The sequence below is a fragment of the Eumetopias jubatus genome, unplaced genomic scaffold, assembly GCF_037043125.1.
Source record: "Eumetopias jubatus isolate StellerSeaLion01/CBP00866 unplaced genomic scaffold, mEumJub1_p1.0 scaffold_7, whole genome shotgun sequence".
NCBI lineage: Eukaryota > Metazoa > Chordata > Mammalia > Carnivora > Otariidae > Eumetopias > Eumetopias jubatus.
This window is the reverse complement of record NW_028274813.1, coordinates 54,783,190-54,810,710: the sequence shown is the minus strand read 5'-3', so window position 1 is coordinate 54,810,710 and position 27,521 is coordinate 54,783,190.

Here is a 27,521-nt window from a genome sequence, read left to right as displayed (position 1 = left end):
TCTTTCTCTAAAATCTTTAGTTAGTGCTGTAAATATTTTCCCCTTAAGATGATGAGTTTATTTTGCCTTTTGCCTAGAAGCAAAACTAGTAATAATTAAAGTGTAAACATAAATATTATTTACATTAATGCAGAATAAAAATAACAAAGACAATGTATATAAATAAAATCCATTAAAAGCAGAAAACAGCAACTGGCTTTTATGAGAAAAAGGTGTGAGCATTAAAAAAATGAGTGAAACAAAAGCTTTTATCTTAAAAAAAAAGTTTGTTTCTCATCCTTCATCCATAAGTAGTTTTAACTTTCTCCAAAGTGTACTATTTGTTTGCATTAGTATACATAAAATTTTTAGCACGTTAAAAGTTCAGAAATAATAAAAGTAAAATCAGTGAATCACCAAAATAGTAATTAGTAAAAGTTTATTGTGCACACAGCAAAACGACAGTATGCTAACTGGGGGCACTCAAACCAAAACATGGAATGAAGCTCAGGGGTATATTGTCATAAAGCAGCTTATATAGTGAGAAAGCAGTGACTGTTTCGTTTTCACAGTGATTGCTTAAATGATAGGGACTTAGGTCCTCATTACCTCATACCAACCTTGAGAAAGGTTTATTTTGCTTGTGATTTTTAGAAGCATAGGAAAGAAATGACCCAGATGAAGTTAGCCTTGCAAAATAAACTAAATGAAGCTTTGTTCATATGACCTAATTGGTTTTGTCTGCTCAGGGAATTGTCAAAGCTGGTCCCCCATTTCTGTTTTTATTTTTTCAGCATCTATCTATCTTACTGGAAAGGCCCACAGTGATACAAGTAATGTATATCCTTAGTTTTCAGAATGACAAAGCACAATTTATCAATTAAAGTAATTGGTTATACTTTTTTCTACAAATAAAACAAAATTGACAACTCAGACATTATTGAAAATAAAGCCTTTACCCAATAATTATAAATTCCAACTTTACCATATGCCATATTTTCATTCTATGCTTTTTATTTTTACTTTTTGTTTTACTTTGCCTAAATTTACTGTTTTTAATTATATAGATATTTTATTTATCTTGTATTATGCAGGACTATAGGGATGTATATATACAAATTTCTGATTAACCTAATATTCCCTTTAAGATTATTAATACATTACTTCACTTTTATTGCCAAAATCCAGTGTCATTTGAGCCTCTGTAGATAATATGTTTTTATTATCCCTCTTCTAGTATTTGTTAAATATAGCTGTAACTTTAGAATAGATTATTGTTATTAAAATCTTATTATAGATAATTATATTCAATTTCAAAAATTATCACCTTTGGATTTAGATACACAATTATACAAAGAATAATTTAGATTTTTCCAGTATTTTAAGTAATTTCTATTTCCTAAGAGTAATATTGTACCAAAGAAAAGTAATTTTTTTAAAGATTTATTTATTTATTTGAAAGAAAGAGAGAATGAGAGAGAGAGACAGCACATGAGAGGGGGGAGGGTCAGAGGGAGAAGGAGACACCCTGCTGAGCAGGGAGCCCAATGTGGGACTCGATCCCGGGATTCCAGAATCATGACCTGAGCCGAAGGCAGTCCCTTAACCAACTGAGCCACCCAAGTGCCCAACAAAAGTAATTTTTGAGGTGTTGATTGGAAATCTATTTTTTCATTTCTTAAAATCTGAGACTGTTCTTTTGCTGTCTTTACTGATAAATAAATATATTTGATAGTTCACATTCTTATTTTCTTCAGACAATGACATGATTAATATATTTTGATATTTAATTCATCAAAGGCAAATCTAATACCACCTTTTTTTTAAATAAGAAACATGTCAAAATTAAAGTAGTTTGTCAAAGAAGGAACCACTAAGATATTTTGGGCAATCAGACAAAAAAGAACACTAAAATAAATTTATAAATAGATGTAAAATCTGTCCATCTTTAGAGGGCAAAAATCAGTTGCAAATCATGGTATAAAATCCATTTGCATTGCTTTGGACAAGAATCATGTCCATTATTCTACAGTATACAGAGTTGTATATAGCTCAGGAGATAACCCTGGATATTATATTCAGAAATAGTTTTTCTCTGTTTCAAGGTTTTACCGTTTTTCCTGATAGTCTCCTTAACTGTGATCATAGTGATCACAAAGATTACTTTTTTTTAAAGATTACTATTGATGCAGTAAACAAAACACAAAAACCTGCCACTGTTATGTTCTGATTATTTCTATAAGTGCAAAGGGAATGTCAATTCACCATACATTCTTTCTTGAGTTGGCTTTGCAAATCTAGAGCCACATAGTATTGAACAATTACTCTTCAAGCCACAAATTTAACTATTAAGCCACTATCTAAAAGGTTTCATAAGGAAAGTTGCATCTGATTCATAAAAGCCTTTAATATTTGCTGGAAAACCAAACTTAGGCGACTCTACCAGGTTTCACCTTCAATATTTCTAAATTTAGGTGAATTCCTCTTTTCAATATCTCCAAATTTCTTGACTTACCAATACATGACCTTCTCTACTAGTCAAGCTGGAACCCTGTAACCCATGAACCAGCCAGTTTTCCTGAGAGGACTCTGTAGGCATTGGCTCCCTAAGTATAGCCATCCTTCATTTCTTAAAAATGGTCTGTTCCACCTGATTAAATGAACAGCCTTCTTAAGTAAGATCTCAGTTAAAATAATGATTTGTTTTAATCACCTAGTAAATATGTAGGTGAACTTCCTGAACATTTGCAAATAAATATATTTCCATGAAAAGTAAAAAGGTCTAGTAGATTCTGAATACTCAGGGGTCACTGAAAATTACATAACATTTAAAAACATTTTAGTTTTTACAACTAAACTTATTAAGTTTCCTTGGGTTACCTAGAGGTTTAAGATGGAAGAGAAATAGATTCCTCATATATACACTAAAAAAGAACATTAAAATAATTTCAGTCTTCCAAATACCGTAATAAATTCTTCACAGTTCATATTTTATATAATTAATTCTTGTTCCATTAGATCTTGGATGAGTAGTCTGCTTTCAGAAACTCTCTAGATTAAAAAGAGTTCTAGAAATCCTGACTCAGTCCACAGGGACATTCTGAAAGTTTCTAAGTTACGTGATCAGAAGCCTGTGCACAAGAATTTATCCTTTGAAGCAGCAATACTTTTAAATACCCAATACGGTATTTTTCCATGAGGCTCTGAGATTTTCCTTCTTTGTTAAGAACTCTGGCCTATAATTTAGAGACTTTAAGCCAGAATCAGAGTAAAATTAAAACTTGCTGTAGATGACAGAGATTTAATGGCTAAAGTTAATATACCAAGGTAACTCACATTAGCAGGATGGAAAAGAATAAAACTCTCTATCAAGATGCATACCTAACTATTACATAGACACTTTTAGTCATTGCTTACTCTGAGATTAAAAACCTCTTCTGGGTAGTAAGGGCATTGAAATCTTTAGGGACTTCCAGTGAAATATAGACTTTTTGAAACATGTATAGTAGCAAAGTTTTACCTACACAATTTTGACCTAGGGTAGGCCAATCACCTCTTCTGATTTGCAATGCTTACAATAGAAACAAATCAAACTATCATATTTCAAAAATCTTTCTTCTTAGAAAGTAAAAAAAAAATTGTGATTTTCCAAGGGCCTTCTGGGACATTTCAAAATAGTCTTATATAAAGGATATTTTATTTTTATATTCAGCATTTTACATTTTTTAAAAGCTGTCAATTTAAATTTAATTTAATTAAATTTAAATTTAATTAGGTTAGGATAATAAACAACACTTTGTTAATTCTTCAAAGTGACAATAAAACTTTTGAAAACTAGCATAGATGATTGAAAATACCTTAGCTCATTCAGAAGCGAGAAATCATTATTATTCCTTTTTTTAAATAGATAAAAGAGTCAGCATAAACCATAAAAGTTTATTCTAAGACATTTAATTGTTTCTAGCAAGACAGATTACACATAAGGTGAAAATTCGTTTATATTATATCCAATGTTATTCATTGCTAAACCAAGGAGGCAAACCCATCAAGATTTAGTGAAATTTGCTTGATTTTAACACATTTTATTATTTCTTTACAAACTCAGTCATTATAGGCAAAATAAATAAAATTCACTTGTTAAGTTTTATCCTTTATTATTCTAAAACAAACTAATACTTTATTTTAGATCAACAGTTCTCCCTCAGGGAATTCATGAAGTCAAAACTATTTTCACAATAATACCATGACGTTATGTGTTAAAATGCACCATGTTCATCATTGTTGTCTTCAGATGAATGAGCAAATATATATTTAAATGTTTTATGGTTTACTTTTTTATACTATATGATAAACATTGATGGTTGTAACCCAGATAGATAATAGATCCGAGGGGATGTTATTAAGTCCAAACTTGTAAAGAGGGCTAGACACCAAAGATGTCTGAGATTCAGTGCTATAGAACACAGTGCTCTTTTTCCATGAAAAACAAAACATATGCATAGTTGTATTCCTGTCACTATTGCTTTTAGTAGAGACTCAACTACTCACATTAATTCACATTAGCCAAAGTCATTAACTTCTATTTCATAGAGAAAACTGGGGAGTGGAATGAACAATTGAGAACTGTCTGGCATACACAAGCATTTAGCCGACTATCAAAATCATGAGCACACATAAACTCTAAAGCCACACGTACTTTTCTCATCTAAAGTGGCAAATAAACATCAGTAATATGACCCAAAAACATAATCTCTCTATAGAATATAAAAATAAGAGTTAAAATGTTTGTTTAAAAATTTAAATTTACGTTTTATACTGAATGTTTCAGAATTCTCTCCTTACTAGAAATTAGATATTCAATAATTATCCATTAATTAAAATTATTTTTTATCAATACAAGGTTTTAAGTTACCTAAATACATTGGAAATTTTTGGCAAGCTGATATACTACAAAATATGATTACTATTGAAATAATCTAAAAATTATGTAGAAATAATGTTATTTTATTTGACTAGGAAGGCTGTATTAGCTTAGAAAAGCTAAAAACAGGTAGAATAAAATATATGCTTGTACAATACTTAATACTGATAAAGAAAATATAGACTTTTTAAAATGCCAAAATTATTAAACTAGTTTACCAAAAATTTATCTTAATTGTGTGAAAATGGATTCATAAAATATCGGCTCAGGTCATGATCTCAGGGTCCTGGAATCAAGCTCTGCATCAGGCTCCCTTCTCAGCGGGGAGCCTGCTTCTCCCTCTCCTTCTGCTGCTCACCCTGATTGTGCTCTCTCACACTCTCTCTCTCAAATAAATAAATAAAATCTTTTAAAAAATTACATATTGAAACCTGGAGTTTGGTGTTCAGTAGTTAATGATGAATAAGATAGACACAGTCTTTGGAGCATGCCCTTTTTTAAGTTGAACAAAACAAGCCAGGAGAAATGACATGACAAGGGAAATGACAAAGGAATTCAAGATTACTATATACGGATCTTTAATTCCATAAGGTTGGTTTCAGAAGAGAAATGTTTGAAGAAATTGAAACTTTAAGAGTGATAAGACATTAGAACATCTCTGGAGGTGTGGTGTGGTAAAAGGGAGTGTGTGGGTGTAGATAGGTTTTTAAGAGTTGGGCACAGCTTGTTTCAAGATCAAATCAGCATGGTGACTGCACCAGTTTTGCATTCCCACCAACAGTGCAAGAGAGTTTCCCTTTCTCCACATTCTCACCCACTGGGTGTTGCATGGAAGTGTTGAATCACTATATTGTACACATGAAACTAATATTATACTGTATGTTAACTAACTGGAATTTAAATTAAAACTTATTAAAAAGATCAAATGAGCATGTCTAATTAGAAAATAAAGATTGGTGTGTTTGAAGAATATTCAAGGAAGTACAAGAGATTAGGCTCAAAGGAAAGATCTAGGACAGTTTGTTGATGTCATAAAGGACTAGAATTTAAATGTTTATTTTTATTTATTATTAAACACTTGCTTTTATCAAATAAAACCTTTTTGGCTTTATAGTAAATCAATGATACTTCAGATAAAGTATTTTTATGGACAGTTAAATTCAAACAAGGGTTTCAAGTGATGGATTTAATGTCAACCACAAAGCTCTCAACTGAAACTGAAACACACTATATCCAAACCCTAACTATTTTCTCTGGCAAGGGGTAAAATAGTACAAATATACATGTTTTTATTTTTTTACTTTTCTTTTTTTTTTTAAAGATTTTTTTTATTTATTTGAGAGAGAGAGAATGAGAGATAGAGAGCACGAGAGGGAAGAGGGTCAGAGGGAGAAGCAGACTCCCTGCTGAGCAGGGAGCCCGATGCGGGACTCGATCCCGGGACTCCAGGATCATGACCTGAGCCGAAGGCAGTCGCTTAACCAACTGAGCCACCCAGGCGCCCCTTACTTTTCTTATTTTTGAAAATATTTTCTTTATTAGAGAGAGAGAGAGCAGGGGCAGAGGGAGAGGGAGAAGCAGACTTCCCACTGAGCAGGACCTGAGCGAAAGGCAGAAGCTTAACCAACTGAACCACCCAGGTGCCCCAGATATAATTATTTTTAAATTTCTAATATCCAAGAGCTAATTTTGACCTCGCTTTGATAAACAGTAACAATCATCCTGTAGCATGTTTGGTTTATTCTCATATAATTAATGACCAAGAACCTAGGGCAGCAATTGGAAACAAGCATTGTATTTACAAACTTTGCATATCAAAGCAAACGCTAGAGAGCCATATTACCAAAGGAATTACAAAACATCTATGCAACTTTATTATTAGAGAAAAAAAACTGCTTGTTATATATTGCACTTTGTAGTGAAATTGAGGTGTGCTATGCCAATTCTATTAAGCGACCAGTTCAACTAGTGCAGGAATATTTTTTTTAAGTTTTAAGAAAGATTTTCTTAAATCTTCAAACTTTATGGAATGGATAGAATTCATTTAATGTTTAATTTTCAAATAATAGCAATGATTAAATTTGTTTTTAACATTTATACTTGAATTACTATATTAAAAAGAATAAGACTTCTTCACAACAGTATGACTTCATATTACAATCATAAAATGCATGCAACAGAAATTATAAACAATTAAAATGTAAACCAATAATTATTAGAAAGGTTTCTTTGAAGAACTGTAGATTCTACTTAAATAAACTCACAACTTTCTTTATAATTACAAATCATCAACACACGTTAGAAAATTTTCCTGTTAACTAATATAGTTTCCCAAATTTATATACATATCCCAAGTTACATACATATCAAAAAGTATTAGCTAAAAAAATTATTAGCTATATAACCTTTAGGTATGAATCCTACCTAATATAAGACTTGAACTGTGCTCTGTAATATATTTTAAGTTTTAGTTGTATATACCACTTTAGGTAATTTAAACTTATTAAACCATATCTAGACATATATATAGATACATATATATACACACAAATACATACATACTGGGATTCCTATTTAGTCATAAAAATTGCAAAAATATAGAAATATTTATAATGGATTTAAAAGGCCTTTGGCAAGTTATATCTTTACATTATATATTTTACTTCAGTTATTCATTTAGGATTCTACCTACAAAGGAGGATCTCAGTAAATGCTTTATTCATATTTAGAAATGATTTTATTATACTGAGTATTCACTGGGTAAAATTATAAACATTGTTCAATAAATTCACAGAGAGAAAACATTAAAGACAAGCTATATAGTCTGTGAAAATTGCTTTTATGTAACATGGTTAACCTCTGAAGCTTTGGTTGGAAGGAACAAGTAATACTACCAATATGTTTTCCAATAACTTGTTCTCCTGCTAGGTAAACACTCCTCCTGGGCTCCGTGTCTGCCTAGAACTACTGAATTCCTTTGTGCCTCCATATTTTGTTCTCAGTGATATAACTGTTTCCTGTTTCTGTTCTTTTGCATATCCCTACTTTCTTCAAATCTGGTACTCAGATTAAACACTCAGATACTGACCCTAAGATACTCTCCTACTCGTTGCTTCTTGGACCTCTGAGGTTGGGGCATCCCTAGAAAGACCTCAATAGGTCTTTATACTCCTTTGTAGGGGTTGTATTTATTTTGTTTGCTAGCCTTGAAAAATTCAGCCAAATTAAATTTGTTAAAGACACATTTCCTTTTCCTTTATTTTCCCATTGTGTTAGTGATTATCTTTTTTAAAAAGTACTTTTTGTCATTTCTGCAGCATTTGTTAAAAAGGTGAAGTAAATATGTGCATTTCATAAACCCTCTTGATAAATTTGAAGCCTTTGGAATTTAGTAAAATGAGGATTTACATTCTCTTTGAAAATAAATGCACAGAAGTAACTGGAAGTTATACACATTTTTTCAAATAGAAGACACAATAGAGAACAATGTTTCAGATATTTAATAACTTAAAAAACAACACAGAAGATTAGGTAGTACAGATTGTCTTAATGATAGGTTATATTTAGTCCAAAAAGCTTTCATTTACAAGAAGTTAGTGGGCCTGGTATAAGATATAACAATATATACAATATATTTTTCACATAATTTTTATAGCATTTTCCTTTTTAATTGTAACTATGGAACTAAAGCAAAATCCAAAGTATTACTTACATTTGGAATGCCAAGTCTCTTTCAGTATATATAAAATTATATGAATATTTCTACATATGAAACATTTTCTTTGTGCAAAATAAGTATTCTAGACCAGGGTGGCCTAGTTCTTCTACCATAGGTATTTTCATATGTTAACTTGAATAGGCTGTGCCTTCTAAAATGTAACAAAATGTGCTTGTAATAATAATTTTACAACACTTATAATTCTTAGAAAAATCATTAGTGTCTTATTTCTGAAAATGAATTATATATTCTGGATATCCTTTATATTCATGGCATATGTGTGTGTATATATATATATATATATATATAGTTTACTCATGGCAATATATATAAACATTATTTATAAGATAAATAATGAAAATAATATTATAGCACTCGAAATGGATATTTAAGAAAATACCAAAAGACATAGAAATACCAAATAGATATATAGGCACTCTGGATAGACTCCATATTGTTGTAGTGTGAAGTTATACTAAGCTTACTTGTAATATTAGCACATTTTGTGTAATATAATGTAAAGGGGTAAAAGAACATACACTGCAAAAATGAAACTTCTGAGGGTCTGTGACCTATATTTTTCTCACTTTGGTTTTGTTATGTAAAGGAATATGTGTATTTGAGTTCAACACCTAACCCACAAGATGTGTTAAAATAGTAATCTTTAATTCATTTTATTATATTGTATCTTATCCTTCAGAATTGGTAAATGGATTTTCAATGTTCATGGGATTAAAAATTTCATCATTGATCATAATTGTAAAACTTTTTACTCTGAATTATATCACAGTTTAAAATACTGAGTGGCTGAATTGAGTTAAGCGATATCTATGTATATAACTTCATAAAATCACATATATATACATTTCAGATAAAAAGAAGCATTTGAAAATCTGTTTGGAACTTATTGTGTCCTGTAAAATGCTCAAAGAAACTGACTTAGGAATCCAACCCATCACCATGCAATGTTTGTCCTTTTTGAATGCCCCTAGGGTGCATAAAAGCAATTCATAGAGAATACGGTAATGACAATTGGCTTTGGATTGAATTCGTAACAATGTTGGAAAAGAATCTGCCATTCTAAACACTGGAAAGTGATTCACAAGCCAGAAAAAATCACCAGTACTGTATATCATTCAGCATCATGATTCCGTTCTGTACTAATAAGCTTCACCAAAAGCCAATCTCTCTCCAGATGTGAGACTGATTGAACATTCGTCGTTCAATGCAAATATGAGCAGTTAAAATTATAAGAGTGTTTCTATTATATAAAATATTTTCTTCCTGCAGAATGAGTAGTCCATTATAACTAGGATTTCTTAATTGTTTCACTTATACACTTTTTCACTTGGTAAAAATCACTATTATAAATTTAGGAGATAAAGTATGAAAAATGTAGCATATCGGCACTGTATTTGAAAAGAAATTATCTTATCCATGATTTTACAAGATTGCCCTATTAGAAAATCATTTTATTTTTAAGCAAAATTTTATTTATTTTATAAATGTAATCAACTGTGCATGTGTACCTCTGGTGTTTCTACATGCTGATAAGTATTTTTTTTCTCCCCGTTTCTTTTTTTCATTTCTGTTTCACCTCCTTCATTTTGTCCATTTGTGTGTTTCGGTACCCTCTGAAATATATGCAAAGATAAGTATAATCACAGTGGTAGAAGTCACAGTTATATTAAAAGTTTATATTCTACTATTCTTGTTGCAGAGACAAAGCTCTATCATAAATAGAGAAAATAATTTCATATCTAAAGTAAAGCCGCAGGAAAAAATGCTCCATATCACTTGTCATCAGGGAAATACAAATCAAAACCAGAGTGAGATACCACCTTACGCCAGTTAGAATGGCCAAAATCAACAAGACAGGAAACAACAAGTGTTGGTGAGGATGCGGAGAAAGGGGAACCCTCTTACACTGTTGGTGGGAAGCAAGCTGACACAGCCACTTTGGAAAACAGTATGGAGATTCCTCAAGACATTACAAATAGAGCTACCCTATGACCCAGTAATTGCACTACTAGGTATTTGCCCCAAAGATAGAGATGTAGTAAAAAGAAGGGGCACATGCACCCCAATGTTCATAGCAGCAATGTCCGCTATAGCCAAACTGTGGAAGGAGCTGAGATGCCCTTCAAAGGACGAATGGATAAAGAAGATGTGGTCCATATATACAATGGAATATGACTCAGCCATCAGAAAGGATGGATACCCACAATTTACATCAACGTGTTGAACTGGAAGGTATTATGCTAAGTGAAATAAGTCAAGCAGGGAAAGTCAGTGGTTTCACTCATATGTAGAACATAAGAAATAGCACAGAGGACCACAGGGGAAGGGAGGGGAAACTGAATGGGAAGAAACCAGAGAGGGAGACAAACCATGAGAGACTCTTAACTACAGGAAACAAACTGAGGGTTGCTGGGGGGGGAGGTAGTGGGGAATGGACATTAAGGGGGGCCCATGATGTGATGAGCACTGGGTGTTATATGCAACTGATGAATCATTGAACACTGCGTCTGAAACTAATGATGTACTATATGTTGGCTAATTGAATTTAAATAAAAAATAAAGAAAAATAAAGCCACAGGACCTTGAGTGTCAGGGAAATTTCCTGTAAGGGATCACCTCTTTTACCTTTCTCCCTCCCTCTGTCTTTCTCTCTCCCTCTTTTTTCTTGGTTCTCCACCTGCCCCCTTTCAGTATGGTGGGTTAGGCTTCATTACTTTTAGAGATTGATCAGAAATGTTGTTCCCCAACATGAACCTTGCTGTGCCATCAGATATTTAGTGCACTGTGGACTTTGTGTCCTACTTCCAGTGGCATCCAAAAGCAGATAGGAAAGGAGGAAGTATATGATAGACCATTCTGTGGTGAATGGCCTTCATTATTTCTTATATTGGCCATGGCTTTCATGCTAAGTACTTATGAATGTGGGTAAGGAGTTCTTCCCAAAGACTGAGTTATTTGGTCCTAGTAAACCTCTTTTCCCCACAAGTTATGTTTTTAACCATTATTTACCAAACACCAACAGACGGAGATCATCTGGACCTACCTCAGACTTGATTAGATAAATACATGAATGAATCAAAAAGCCAATGTTATCTATTTCAGTGCTAGGTTCTGAAAAGTTTATCATTTAATCAGAATGCTGTATTTCCCCTATTACTACTGATTCATTTAATGCTCTCGGGTGCTGGGCTATGTAATCTGTATATCAAACAGCCTTTGTGAAAGGACTGAATTACTGGAATAGGCTTTCTCCACTCCATTTCTCATGCTGGTTTTCTTATCTATTTTATTCCTGCTTCATAACAACATACATTCCAGGGCCTCAGTTACATTTTTACACAATATTTGGTGGGTATAATAATTTGTTCTCTAGTAATTTTTGGTCTCCATGATATTAGGGACCTGATGGGTGAGTTTTCTCAGCTAACTTCATGCATCGTGAAGAAGGGCTATAAATGATGCTCAACATCACTCATCATCAGGGAAATGCACATCAAAACCATGATGAGATACCACCTCACACCTGTCAGAATGTCTAAAATGAACAACACAGGGACAACAGATGTTGGCAAGGATATGGAGAAAGGGGAACCCTCTTTGGGGTTGGTGGGAATGCAGAACTGGTGCAGGCACTATAGAAAACAGTATGGCGGTTCCTCAAAAAGTTAAAAATACAACCACCCCATGACCCAGCAATTGCACTACTAGGTATTTACCCAAAAGATACAAAAATAGTGATTTGAAGCCATTCATGTATCCTGATGCAGCATTATCAACAACAGCCAAACTATGAAAAGAGCCCAAATGTCTATTGGCTGATGAATGGATAAAGAAGAGGTGATGTAGGGAGACATTATCTTTCAAGAGTATAAGCAAATTTGCCCTTTGCTATACAGAGGGATTCACTACCTCTTTCATAATTGTTTTTATTAAAAAATTATTTTAAAGAAGATTTTATTTATTTGACAGAGAGAGAGAGAGAGAACACAAGCAGGGGGAGTGGCAGGCTGAGGGAGAGGGAGAAGCAGACTCCCTGCTGAGCAGAAAGCCAAAAGTGGCGCTGGATCCCAGGACCCTGGGATCATGACGTGACTGAGCCGAAGGCAGATGCTTAACTGATTGAGCCACCCAGGCCCCCTGCCCCCCAAAAAAAAATTCTTGAAAGGATATTCTGAAACAAAGGGCAAAGTCCCACTTCACAAGGCATGCAGAAACAGGACAAACCTATGGAGAATTGCCTCCCAACAGTTTTAAGCTACAAATAGTCATAGTATCTTTTAATCCAAGCTGGTTATTACTTTGTCAAGAGAAATCTGAAATATTTAGCCAACTTGTGTCTATTTGACTGAGGTATATACTAATAGCCATACCTAGAGTTACTATTAAGTGTATTTCTTTTTTTTAAATTAATACTTTTATTGAGGTATATTTTATATATAATAAAATTCACTGGTATAAAATGTACCTCCAATTATTTTTGGCATATTCATAAAATTGTGCAACCATCGCTACAATCTAAATTTAAAATATTTCTATTACCTCAAAGAGAAACCTCATGCTTATTTACAATCACTCTCTATCCCCACCCACAGTACTAGGCAAAAAAAAATTGAATTTTATCTCCATCTATTTGCCTTTTCTGGAGAGTTTATATAAATGGAATCATAAGACGAGATCTTTTGTGAATGTCTTCTTTTACTTAACATAATGTTTTTAATGTCTGCCTATGCTGTAGCATGTATCAGCAGTTTACTTCTTTTATGGCCAAGTAACATTTCATTGTATATAATACCACATTCATTATTGATTCGCCAAGTGATGGATATTTGGGTTGTTTCCACTTTTTTGTTATTGTGAATGATGCTGTTATGAACATTTGCACATAAGTCTAGGAGTGGACACATATTATTTAGCCCTGGGTACCCAGAAATCAAATTTCTGAATAATATTGTAATTCTATGATGTTCTCAGAAACTGTCAAACTATTTTCCAAACTTACCATGCCATTTTACATTCCTAGTCACAATATGTGAGGTTTTCAATTTTTCTACATTCTTGTCAACACTCATTATCATTTTATAATTAATAGCCATTCTAGTAGATGGGAAATGATATCTCATTGTGGTTTTGATTTACATTTCCCTCATCACTAATGATGGTGTGCAGCTTTTGAATGCTAATTCGCCAGTTGTATGTCTTCTTTACAGTTATGTCTACTCCAATATTTTGCCCACTTTTAGAGTGGGTCATTTGTCTTTTTATTATTGAGTTGTAAGAGTTCTTTGTATGTTCTGGATATAATTCCTTCATCAGATATATTATTTGAAATGATTTTCTTTTTATTTTCTTCTAGTCATTGAATAGTATTTTTTGTTTAATGGTATGTTTGAAATATAAAAAGTCAATAATTATAACTCATAATTATCGTTTTTTTAATTTGAGCTAATGGTATTATATCTAAGTGCCCATTGTCTAACCATTGCCTAGCCTACATGTTTTTTTAAAGTCTTATAGTTTTGGCTTCTAAGTTAGGTCTGTGTCAAATATATTTTTATATTTCTGTAATTTTTCCCATATGACTGTCTTTTGGATTAATTATGGTTATATTTAATTGTCAGGCTTTAGTAGGAAAGTCTAATGATTAATTCCTTTCCACTAAGTTCTTTGTTTTTTTTTTTTAAGATTTTATTTATTTATTCATGAGAGACACAGAGAGAGAGAGAGAGAGAGAGGCAGAAGGAGAAGCAGGCTCCCAAGGAGCAGGGAGCCCGATGCGGGACTCAATCCCAGGACCCCGGGATCATGACCTGAGCCGAAGGCAGACGCTTAACCATCTGAGCCACCCAGGCGCCCTAAGTTCTTTGTTCTAAGTGAAGTAATTTATTTCATTACACATCATTAATTGGACCTTACCTCTGAGAAATTTATATAGATTTAGTGATTATAACTAATGGGTATGACCATAATATACTCCATTTGGTCTTGGTACAGACTGAGTTTAACTGGCAATTATCATTGAAAACATTTCTCAAATTTGACTTGTATTATTTGGGATTAGGAACAGTGCCACTTCCAAACCTGCAAATTGCCAATTTTATGGGTTACCTCGAGTCTTTTCTGTTCTTGCTTTCAAATAGCCAATTCTTTTTTGATTTATTTATTCCTTGTATTGCCTTATATTCCTTTACCAAATATGGGCACAGAAATCAAATCACATTAATAGCATTGTATTTCCAAACTCTTCTAAACCTCCAAGTGCATTACTACATACCTGATATGCTTTCAAGTTTCCACATACACATGTTGACCAAATTATATGTCACTACATTGATAGGATCATCATCTTTCCAGCATGTTTTAACTATTTATTTACAGAATACACACACACACACACACACACACACACAAACCTTTGACTTTTATATGATAATACTTAACCACTGGTAATAATTTATGCATTAGAATATATTAGGTTATGATGCAGTAACAATAAACAAAAAGTCTTAGTAGCTTATAATAACCAAAGGTTTTTTTCACATACAACACAATAGGCTGGGTGATCTAAACTATATGCTTCATTCCAGAACCCAGGCTAACAGAAAAGATATGATTTGATGTTTCTGGTCATGTATTGAATGGTCTGTTGGCTTCCATAAATAAATTATGACTAAAAGAACACAAAGAGAGATAAACATTTTCAGATTCTTGTGTAAAGGGTGATGATAAAAGAGAATACTTCATTTTTCTAAATAAAGGCAAAAAAAAGGAAAGAGAAAATGAACAAGGAATAGGTAGCAAATGTAGAAAATATTTAAATAGATGATAAATATAACCCAACCAAAGGACAATGTACATAAACATAGATAGACCAAATGCTCTAGTTAAAGAAGAAATATTTTTAGACTCTATAAAATAATAAAACCTAATAATAAGTTCTTTACAAAAGGTATATGAAGTGCAAGAATTAAAAAAAAAAAAGTGTGAAAGAAAACACTTAGAAAATATACCATGCAATAACTAACGAAAAGAAAGCTGGAAGTAACTTCCTTAATATGAAATGAAATCTATTTAAAGTGAAACACATGGGGCTCCTGGGTGGTTCAGTTGGTTAAGCATCTGCCTTTGGCTCAAGTCATGATCCAGAGGTCCTGGGATGGAGGCCAGTGTTGTGCTCCCTGCTCAGCGGGGAGTCTTCTTTTCCCTCTCCCTCTGCTCTTCCCTCCACTCCTGCTCTCTCTCTCCCTCACTCTCTTGCTCAAATAAACAAAATCTTAAAAAACAATAAAGCACATTATTAGAGACAAAGAGATCACTACCTAGGAATAAAAGGATTGATTTAAATATTACACAAATTAGTTAGATGAGCTAGAAAAATCAGAGATCATGAGAAAAGAAAATTGCAAGTTAATCTTATTTAGGATCATATATAGGATTATTACAAATTTTAAATAAGGTATTGGCAACCTAACAGAACAAACATACATAGGATAATATACCACAATCAGATTGAATTTTGCTTTATGACAAATGCACACTAATTTAACATTGATACAGCAATAAATTGATTTTAATATAGCATAACTTTTAATATAGCATAAATTTTAATACAACATAAATTTTTAATTAAAGTAGAATAATATAGCAGATGTAGAAAAAAGTTTGATAAAAGTCATAATCTACTGATTATTAAACTAATTATTGGTGGAAGATTTGCTTTTATATTTCATGTTTGAGAACCATATACGTCTAGCATTTTATTTTAGGTACAAGTCATTGAAGTAAAATAATAGAAGACAAAATGCATAAAAGTGACAAAGAAAACAATACTGTCACCAATTTTAAAATTTGAAAATTATTTAAAATTATCTTAAAATACTATTATTAGAAAAATAATATATATGTTAGAGATTATTGTAATATTTCTGAATATAAATATTTAAGTACATTTACATATACTAGGAATAAGCAAGTGGAAACTACTCCATTAGTTAGCCAAGAATTAATAAATACTATTATTTTAAAGAAAAATACATACATATATATTTTTGTGTCTGTATAGATACACATGTATGTGTATGTGTATATATTGATACATACATGAGTATATATTTATTATATATATATATAGCTGTGTCTGTATAAAATAGGACATTATATTATACACCACGAAGAAAGTTAAAACAGTGCTGATTAAATTATTGTACAGTGCCTTTTCACCAGTTAGAATTTTTATACATATTGAAAGTTCATCTTTACTTATTTAGGTATAGTCATATTATGATTGCCATATATTCATAAACATAAAATATAGCCCACAGTGGGTCGCCTGGGTAGTTTAGTAGGTTAAGCTTCCAACTCTTTTTTTTTTTTTGCATATTTTTTAATTTTATTATGTTATGTTAATCACCATACATTACATCATTAGTTTTTGATGTAGTGTTCCATGATTCATTGTTTGCATATAACCCCCAGTGTTCCATGCAGTACGTGCCCTCTTTAATACCCATCACCAGGCTAACCCATCCCCCCACCCCCTCCCCTCTAGAACCCTCAGTATGTTTCTCAGAGTCCATAGTCTCTCATGGTTCGTCTCCCCCTACAATTTCCGCCCTCTTCATTTTTCCCTTCCTGCTATCTTCTTCTTCCTCTTTTTTTTTTTAAACATATAATGTATGATTTGTTTCAGAGGTACAGGTCTGTGATTCAACAGTCTTACACAATTCACAGCGCTTGATTTTGGCTCAGGTCATGATCTCAGGGTTGACCAGCTCCCACTCAGCAAGGAGTCTACTTGAGATTTTTCTGCCCCTCCCCCCACTGGCATGCATGCCCACTCTTTCTCTCTCTCTAAAATAAATAAATTAAAAAAATATAGCCCACAGAATTATTTTACAAATTCCTAAATTGTCTAAAAATATAGAATTTTACACTTCTGAATAATTTTTGACTCAGAATTTTTGCTATCCATGTGTTTGACAATATCTTCTTCATTCTAATAGTTTTAGTGACAGGATTTTACCTAAAATTCAAAATTTAATATTCTAAAAATGTGGAAGTTCTTTCATTTGACAAAATTTATTGTTTTTTTTCCATTAGTTGAATACTGTTTCCAGAATATGAGCAGCTTCTCAAAAATTTAACAGTAGGTTTCAGACAAAATGACACACAATTTCTCTGTGCAGAGCATGAATTGGTTGCACCAGCTCTCACCAGGGTTTCCACGTTCCTTTTGTCTATTGGGAAGGACTGGTCAATTTCATCAGCCATCTATTGTATTTTTTGGTAAACGGGCATTTCATCTGCACATAACTCACTAGTAAACATTGATACATCTTTACCCACTGGCCATTCTCAGATTTCTCTAAATTACTTAGTTGATGGTTTGGAAGAAAATAGGGAAGTGCCATAATTTCTGCAATGATAAGTGTTTGCTTCATAGCATCAAATTAATGTTCTGCCTCTCCTTTTTTATGTGGGTTTGTGCACAAAATCTTTCCATTTCAGTTATCAGAGTCTGATGTTTTTAATAAACTTTTAACCTTACAGTGACTTTAGATTTACAGAAAAGTTGTAAAAATAGAGATTGCCATTATGTCTCACCCAGCTTCCTCTATCGTTAAGTTACATTACCATCTTACATTTCCTAAAACTAAGAAATCACTGGTAACATTGTATCGTTATTAAATTAAAATCCAGCTTTTATTTAAGTTCCACCAGGTTTTTCCAATTTCATCTTTCATCTTTATGTCCCAAGATCCAATTAAGGTACTACATTTACTCCGTTGTCGCGGGTCCTCACAATCCTCTGGTCTCTGAAACTGTTTTAGTCTTTATTTGGTTTTTAGGACCTTGACTGTCTAGAGGCACACCAAACAGGTACCCTGTATACTATCTTCTGATGAATTTATCTGATGTTTTTTCATGATTACTTTAGTTCAGTCCTTTTGAAGACATTTTAAATGGTTAAGCAAACCCAACGTTAAGTAATAGTAACAAGATGCACTTAATTGCACACAGATCAAATGGAAATGTAATTATATGAACCAATTATATGAACCACCACCTCTGACCAAGGTGGTGCTGCCCAGCTAAGAATAAGCTTATATCTCTATGGGGGCACTATTTTGTGATTATTCTGATTAACAGAATCTAGGTTTGAAGAATAAGTCAGATAACTATCTGAGAAAATTTGTTTAGTAACATGCAAAAGTATGTAAACTATGGCTATAATAAACAAAATGACAAGTAGACTCAGTCTGCCTCAGTGACACAGGGTAAAGAGAACTTTCTGCAGTAAAGTGGATCAATTGCCTGAGAAGCTGAGAATCCATTATTTTATTTTTCAGTCATTAGCAACTAATATATAAGTTGCACAAAAATGAAAGGTGCCAAAGCATTGGCAAATATTAATTCTTATTTGAATGAGTATAGATGTATAAAAAAGGAAATGGGTAAGCTGAAACACTTCTGTGAAAAAATGCAGCCAGAAGACTAAGCTGTGAGAAAACTGCAATGTATTTAATGTCTATTTAAGGAATTAAGACATTATTTGGTAGCAATAGGAAGCCATTGTAGGTCATTCAATGAGTTAGCAACATGATAAAATAGCAATTAGAAAGAGTAAATTCATGGTGTGTTTAGGATAAATTAAAGCAAAAGAGGTAGAGTGCTGCTCAAAGGTTGTCTCTGAAGTTATCCTAATGAAAGTAGAGTTTGATCAAGAATTCTCTCTTGGGAGTGAGAACATTCCTAGGAGGTAGAATATCTTTTGCTTTGTACTTTCTCACACAATAATTTGTAGTTTATGCCACACTGTATCATAATGTTTTAACATAAGGGTATGAATTCATACTTTCATGATGGTGTGCTGTCTTTAATTTGGAGCTTCACACGGTCTCTAGCACATCACTGTGCAGCCAGGGAACAGCTATGCCAATTTGCCAAACCAGAACTACATGAAAGAATGGCCTTTAAATTAGAAAGACAGCACAATATCAAATACAGTGTTAGCAGTGGGAATGGAAGGCATGTTGCACAGTTTGCCAAAGAAAATTAATCTAATTAGAGATGAAATTGAATGAGGAAGTAGTTTGAATCAAAGATCCTGGCTTTCAAGCCTGAAAGTCTGAGGGCAATAGTGATACCATTAACAAAAGAAAGAAACCTGAATGCATAACCTCTTGTTGAAAGGACAGCCCCTTCTTTCCATTCTCCTTCCAAACACTGTTCAGAACAACAATATATTGAGAGAGTTCTATCTTCTTTCCATAACTTTCACCTGATTTTCTTTGACTGATGCATATTTTTCAGATATCTAATACACAGAGCAAATAACTCATCATCTTTAGCAGTGTTTAAAAATAATGTAAGATGATTAACATAACATAATAAAATAATTAAAAGTTAAAAAATAATGAATCAATAAAGTATTTTTTTATTTCCTTTAAGTCCTTGTGTCCACAGTCAATTCCATTTCTTGCTCTGTATTTGTATTTCTATCATTTTTTAGGACAGGACATCATTTGGAACTGTCTGGTTTATCTTCTCTGGCATGCTTTGAATTATTCATTATTGCAATTGAAATCAATACATAAAGCTGAAAAAGATGTTTAAGGAGTTTCCTTTTAAATAAAATTTAGTAAGATTGAATTTATCATGTTTAAAGTCATTTTAATTGCTTAAACAAAAATACTGATATAACTCCAAATAATAATGAAAATAAAATATTTAGTGTTTAGAATATTTCAGCTAAGGTTCAAAGTATTTTATTTTTTTTAAGATTTTATTATTTATTTGACAGAGAGAGGGACAGCGAGAGAGGGAACACAAGCAGGGGGAGTGGCAGAGGGAGAAGCAGGCTTCCCACGGAGCAGGGAGTCCGACATGGGGCTCCATCCCAGGACCCTGGGATCATGTCCTGAGCCAAAGGCAGCCGCTTAAACCACTAAGCCACCCAGGCACCCCTCAATGTATTTTAGATATATTAATTCATTTTATCATTACAATATCATTAAGCGGTTGGGAATATCGCTATGCACATTTTACCTATGAGAAAATGGAGAGGTAGGTGTTCTAACTCAAGCAATGGCAGGAGGTTAATAAGGGAATATTTAACTAGAGACACTCCTTGCCACACACACACTCATATTGCTTGACCCAAACAGAGTTGTAATTATGTTTGTATTTCACTTTCCAGTGTTTATTTTAATTTGCAGTATGTTTTTTTTAATAGTTCACAATATATAGGCTTTTGTGTAATGGTATATAAGATTCATATTTATTTTGAACTGAGGCTATTATATCTAATCAAGTTCATATTTCAAAAGCATCTTTGCCATTCTGATGTGGGCTCTACTATTGTAACAAATTTGTTGAATTGCATGGTTATTATGTCTTTTGGATGATTTTAATTACCATAAACTTACAGAAGAGGGAATATCGTGTTTGATTTCAGTATCTGATGCTATGTTCTTGTATCCATATATCTCCATTTCCATCCTCCTCCCTTCTGCTTACAGATTTGGGAAATTTACGAATACGTGGTAATTAAAATTGTTAAAGTTGGTAAAATTTATATATACTAATATACACAATGTTATATAAAAATTATATATTTTTATAATTATATGTTTACCTTTTCTGGTATTCTTTAGCAGATTCAAGTTATTATCTGGTGTCATATCCTTATAGTTTGAAGCACTTTTTAGTATATCTTTTAAAACAGATTTGTTAACAAAAATTCAGGGTATCTAATGAAATCTGGAAATATCTATATTTCCATTTAATTATTTTTTATATTTTTGAAAGTATGGTTTTGATAGGTAGGTAATTCTTGACAGTTTAGTTTGCTATTTTTTTAGTTCCTTGAGGTGGAATATTAGGTTATTGATTTCAGATGTTTCATTTCTTAAAGGCCTTACAGGCTAAATATCCTTTAAATCCATTTTGGCTGAAGTCCCTCAATTTTGCTCTGTTGTCTTTTCATTTTAATTCATTACAAAATATTTCCTAGGTTCTGTTGTGACTCTTTTATCCACTTGTTTTTTAGGGGTGTATTTTTTAATTGTGATTTATTTGTAAACTTCCCAAATTTCTCCCTCTGTTGTTGATTTGGACTTTAATTCCACTGTGCTTGGAGAACATACTTTGTATGATTTCATTCCTTTTAAATTTAGCAAGGATGGTTTTATGGTCCAGCATATGGACTATCCTAGAGAATGTTTCAATATGCCCTTGAGAAGATGTATTCTGCTATTTTTAGGTGTTCTATATATTTCTGTTATATATAGTTAATTGATAGAGTTATTCAATTCTTCTGTGTATTTGCTGATTTCCTACCTAGTTTTCTATACCTTATTGATTAGAATATGAAGGTCTCTAACTATCATTATTTTTGTTAATTTATTTAAGTAATCTCTACACCCAGCATGGGGTTCAAACTCATGGTCCTCAGATCAAGACACATGCTCTACCAACTAAGCCAGCCAGGTATCCCTGAAACTATTATTTTTAAGTGATCTATTTATCTCTTCAATTCTGTTAGTGTTTGTTTCTTATGTATAGGGACTCTTTATTTTTCTTTGTTTTGTTTCATTTTTGTGCACATATATTTACAATTATATTTTCCCTGAAACAAAAATGACACTTTTATTATTATAAAATGTTTGTCATTTTTTCTAGAATCATTTTTTGCTTAAATTATATTTATTGGACTTTGGTCATTCCAGCTCAATTATGAGTGCTGCTTGCGTAGTATATTTTTTCTATCCTTTTACTTTCAACCTATTTTTAACTTGAATATAAAATTTATCCAATTTTGTTTATTTTTGTCCAGTTTGAAAATCTCTGCCCTTTGATTGGAGCATTTAATCTACATTTATTATTGCTATAAATATGATTGGAGTATATCATTCTTTTTGCTATACATTTTCTGTATGTCTCTTAGCTCTTTTATTTCTCTCTTCTCTCTCTACTACACATTTTGTGATGAAGGAATATTTCTTACTTTATCATTTACCTCTGTTTATTTTTAATTTTTTCTTAGTGGTTGATCTAGGAGTTAAAATATACATCTTTAATAGTCAAAATCTACTTCAGATAATATTCATTTGGTTTCAGGAGAATACAATAACTTTGCTCTAATATTATTCATTCATTCCAATCTGTGTGCTTGTGTGTGTGTGTGTGTGTGTGTGTGTGTGTGTTTAACCCTTTTCACTGTATTCAGCATTTCTTTTTCCATGTATCATTTCCTTTCCGCAGTACAGCCCCTTCTTTGTGCTGTTATTTATTATTATATAAACAATAACAATATAATTATATATAGTCTTACACATAAATAATCTTACATATTAGAAGTTCAACAGTAAAATCTTATAATTGTTTTTAATGAACTTGTTTTTGAAAACTTAGGTAAGAGAAAAATGTAGCAAAAATATTTAATTATATATTTATGTAATCTTTTATATTTACCTACATAACTGTCTCTTTTTAAAGACTTAAATGCAAATGTTTATTTGTAATAGGCACATGGGTAAATAACCTACAAAATTATCTTAGTATCACTCTTTATTTCTTCATATGGATTTGAATTACTGCATGGTATCACTTTCTTTCAACTGGAAGACCTTCTCTTAGTATTTCTACTATGATTTTTTTTAAAGCTTGTTAAGGGAATGTCTTTATTTTGTCATCATTTATGAAAAAATGGATTATTGATTGAAATAGAATTATTGATTGACAGATGCTTTTTTCCCCAGCATTTTCTTGTTTTTTTTTTTTTTTGAACAATTTTCAATAATCGTTCCACTGCCTTTGGTCTCCAGTGTTTCAGATGAGAAGGCAGCTTTTAATCCTATTACACTCCCTTGTATGTAATGTGTTGTTTCAAACATCATTCTTTGTGTCTGGCTTTCAGGAATTGAATTGTGAAGGTGTCAGTGAATCCCTTTGTCTTTTTCCTACTTACATTACAAGAAGATTATTGTATTTCATCCATTTTGAAAGGTAGCCATCATTTCTTCAAATATTTTTTCTGCTTCTTTCATCTCCTGGAATTCCTATGATGTGTATGTTTGTACATTTGATGGTGTCCCTCAGGTCTCTAACTCACTATTTTTTATTTCTATGATTTTTTCTTCAAATTAGATCATTTCTGTTGATTCACCTTCAAGTTTACTAATTCTTCTTTCTGCCTCTGCATTCTGCTGATAAAACTCACTAGCAAACTCTTCCTTACAGTTTTTATACTTCTCAACTTAAGGATTTCTTTTTCATAATTTCTAACTTTTTCTAATTTCTATTATTTGAGTCATTCCTTTAATTCTTTAAACATGGTTTCCCTTAGTTCTTAGAGCATATTTACAATCTCACTTTGAAGTCTTTTCAGTGTTCATCATCTGAGCCACTCAGAAATAGTTTCTATTAGTTGCTCTTTTTTTTTTTCATTCTGTATTTGGATCTCAATTTCTTGTTCCTTTGCGTACCTCCTAAGATTTTGTTGAAAACTGGACGTTTTAGATAATATGTTATGACAAATATGGATACAAATTCTCTGGGAAGTGGAAGAAAGGGAGTGTATTTTGTTTTGCTTTCTTTTTTTCTATTCCATTGGATGGAGGTCCTGATAATTCTGCTTAGTTTTGTTTTCCTTTATTTTGTTATTATCTTGACTTCCTAGGAATGCCACCCTTTGCTGATGAATCTTCACGTGTTTTTGAAAACACATTTGAAAGTTCAAGAAGCTTGCAATCTGCCCCCGCTTTTATTTTCTATTCAGTCAGAGAGAGATGCATACACTTGGGGAGGGAGAGTTTCCCTAATATCATTTGAGTGTATGCAAAGTCTTGTGCAAGAACACAGCCTTCCAAACCACCAGATATGTGTGACACTTTGTCAAGACATACTACAGGTATCTCATTCTTTGAATATGCCTATTAAATTTCTGCCTGTTTTGCTGATCTGTCACTTGTCCCAACCAGAATCGCAACCACAGCCTAACTGTGGTGTTGCCTTTCCTATCTTATTTGCCACAAGAATTTCTATTATTTCTGACAGTGTTCCTGGGAATAGTTTTTTCCCCAATTCTGCACCAAATCAAATACATCCTCTGTGGTAGCACATCTGCCTGTCCTCCCAGACTGTCCAACCTTGGTAGACCTGCAGTGCTGGGTTGGGTATTATATAATACCCATCTCATATATTTCCCAAAAGCCAAGAAGAGGAAAATAAACCATAAGTAAAAACTCTTTTAACCTCTTTATTTTTTTTGCTTTCTTATAAAAATTATTTTTATCAGCAATTTATTATTATTATTATTCCTAAATGATACTGGTATTCTGTCCATAATAATTTCTTCTTAAATATATCTATATTCTTAAAGGAAAAAAAACATGCTAGATATAAAGAATTTAAAAAAGGAATATTAACAGCAAAAAGGAAAATAAATCTTGATTTATAAAAAAGAAGTTCTAATGATAGAAGAGAGATTTGAATATAATACTTTGCTTAGGGCATCTCTCTATATATATCTTAATAATGTTCTTGCTAATGATAAGAGTAAGGTAAAGTGTAAGTTATTTTCCATTGTTCGCTTTTTATATACACTATTGTTAAAGAAATGGATTTGGGGCAGCACTCTTTGCCAAGTTTAAGAATCATTTACTAGTTCTATAACTTTATATAGATGGCTTTCTCTCTTTTTATTTAATTATGGTAAGAACACCTAACCTGAGAACTACATTTTCAGTGCTCAATACAGTTTTATTATTAACCCATAGGTGCAATGTTGTACAGCAGATCTCTAGAACATACTCACCTTAACTGAAAACTATATACCTAGTAGACAGCAACTCCCCATTTTTTCCTTCTCCCAGTCCCCGGCAACCACCGATCCACTCTGTTTCTAGGAGCATGACTATTTTAGATATATCATATAAGTGTAATAAAGCAGTATTTATCCATTTGTGACCGGTTAACTTCAATGAGCATTATGTACTCCCAGTTCATCTATGTTGTCCCATATGGCAGAATGTTCTTCTTTTTAAAGGCTGAATAATATTCCATCCCTGGGCCTTTGGTTTCTTCATTTCTAAATCAGGGATAATGGTAGTTTTATTACTGGATCATTGTAAATATTAGATGAGATATTGCATACAAAATCCTTGCATCAGTAATACTGAGGGCTAAAAATGTGCCTGCTATTTTACTGCAAGTAGTAAAATCATTACTAGTTATATTATTGTGATAAGCTCATTTAGGTAGGTTACAAACTCTCAAATCCTCAATTTATTGAAGTATAACAGGTTTCTGGCCAGTCTTGGTGTTTCTGCTGAATTTCAAAGGACCTAATGGTGTAGTTACAGAAATAGAACTCAGCCAAGCCTGCAACCGAACAGTGAGGAGAATGTTACGCTAAGAATTTTAAACCTGTGAGCTTGACCTTTGCTTCACTGAAAGTGTGCAGTCAGAAATTGTGCAGTCAGCAATTCCTGACAGATAAGGCTGTTACTAATCAGTGGGACCTGGTCAGAAGGAGACAGGTGTGCCTAGAACTTAATATCTCTGTAGCAATTGTAAAAAGAGGTTCTTGAAGGATCTCACTGGAATCTGGCCTTGACTAAGCTGTACTACTGACTCAGAGGTCCTACATGGGGTTTAAAGATCAGATGTCTTAGTCTCTGATGTGAGAGATACTATGTGTTCTGCCATGTGTAGTTACGGCTGTGTGTTGAGTTGAATCTTTCAGCTACATTGATCCATGCATTTTATTTAACATCTCATGTTTTAGATATTTTGTATTTCTTCAATTCTGATAATTACATAGTATTTACTTTCCAAACTGTAAATGTAAACAAATGAATTTTAATAAAAAACTATATATATATACATATATATATGTATTTGTTTAGGTGAATGAAAGTAGGAATCAGTAAGAAGATAATGTCCTATAGAAGCTATTTTCCCTCATGCTCATGATTCTGAGCTACACATCAAAAGGCACCTGTTTGTTGTTATTTTTGTCTGCAAGACTATCTTTCATCTTTTAATTATTTTCAATATAGCATATCATTGAAAGACTAAGAATAGCTGCATCAGTGAACACCATATAAACTCATTGTTGAAGGAATGTTTCATTAGTCTCATGCATTTTAACCATAGAGCTAACATAATTGAGAGCCTTAATTCTTTATAACCTTGACATCACTGTATTTCTATGAATTTTTCTTCTTATTTGCAGGATGTTTTAAAGGTGGTTTTAATCAGCAGTAAATTCTTCCATTAAAATGCACCCAAAATGTTGCCCAGACATTGCAAATTGCTCATAGGTATCTTTAATGTCACGATGATGAGCTGTGGTAGTGTTTGTTTGGGAATTAGAGACACTGGTATATTCACAGTGAGAAATAAAGTAAAAAAGATAGGGTCATATTTTACACCTATACATGGTATTTTGGAAATATCTCTAATTACGCAAATTATGTGGTACCTAAAATATATAAGTAAAACCAACTTTTAAAAGGAAGTCTAGGGCACCTGGGTGGCTCAGTCGTTAAGCGTCTGCCTTCAGCTCAGGTCATGATCCCAGGATCCTGGGATCGAGTCCCGCATCGGGCTCCTGCTCGGCCAGGAGCCTGCTTCTCCCTCTCCCACTCTGCCTGCTTGTGTTCCCTCTCTAGCTGCCTCTCTCTCTCTCTAATAAATAAATAAAATCTTTAAAAAAATAAAATAAAATAAATAATAAAAGGAAGTCTATATTTCTAATTTGATCACAAGCTCTTGATCATGGACCACACCATTCATAAAGTTTCCCCCATAGCGTTGATAACAAAACACCATGAAAAGGATTAAAGACATGAAATGACTATTTTTTATTCAACAAAT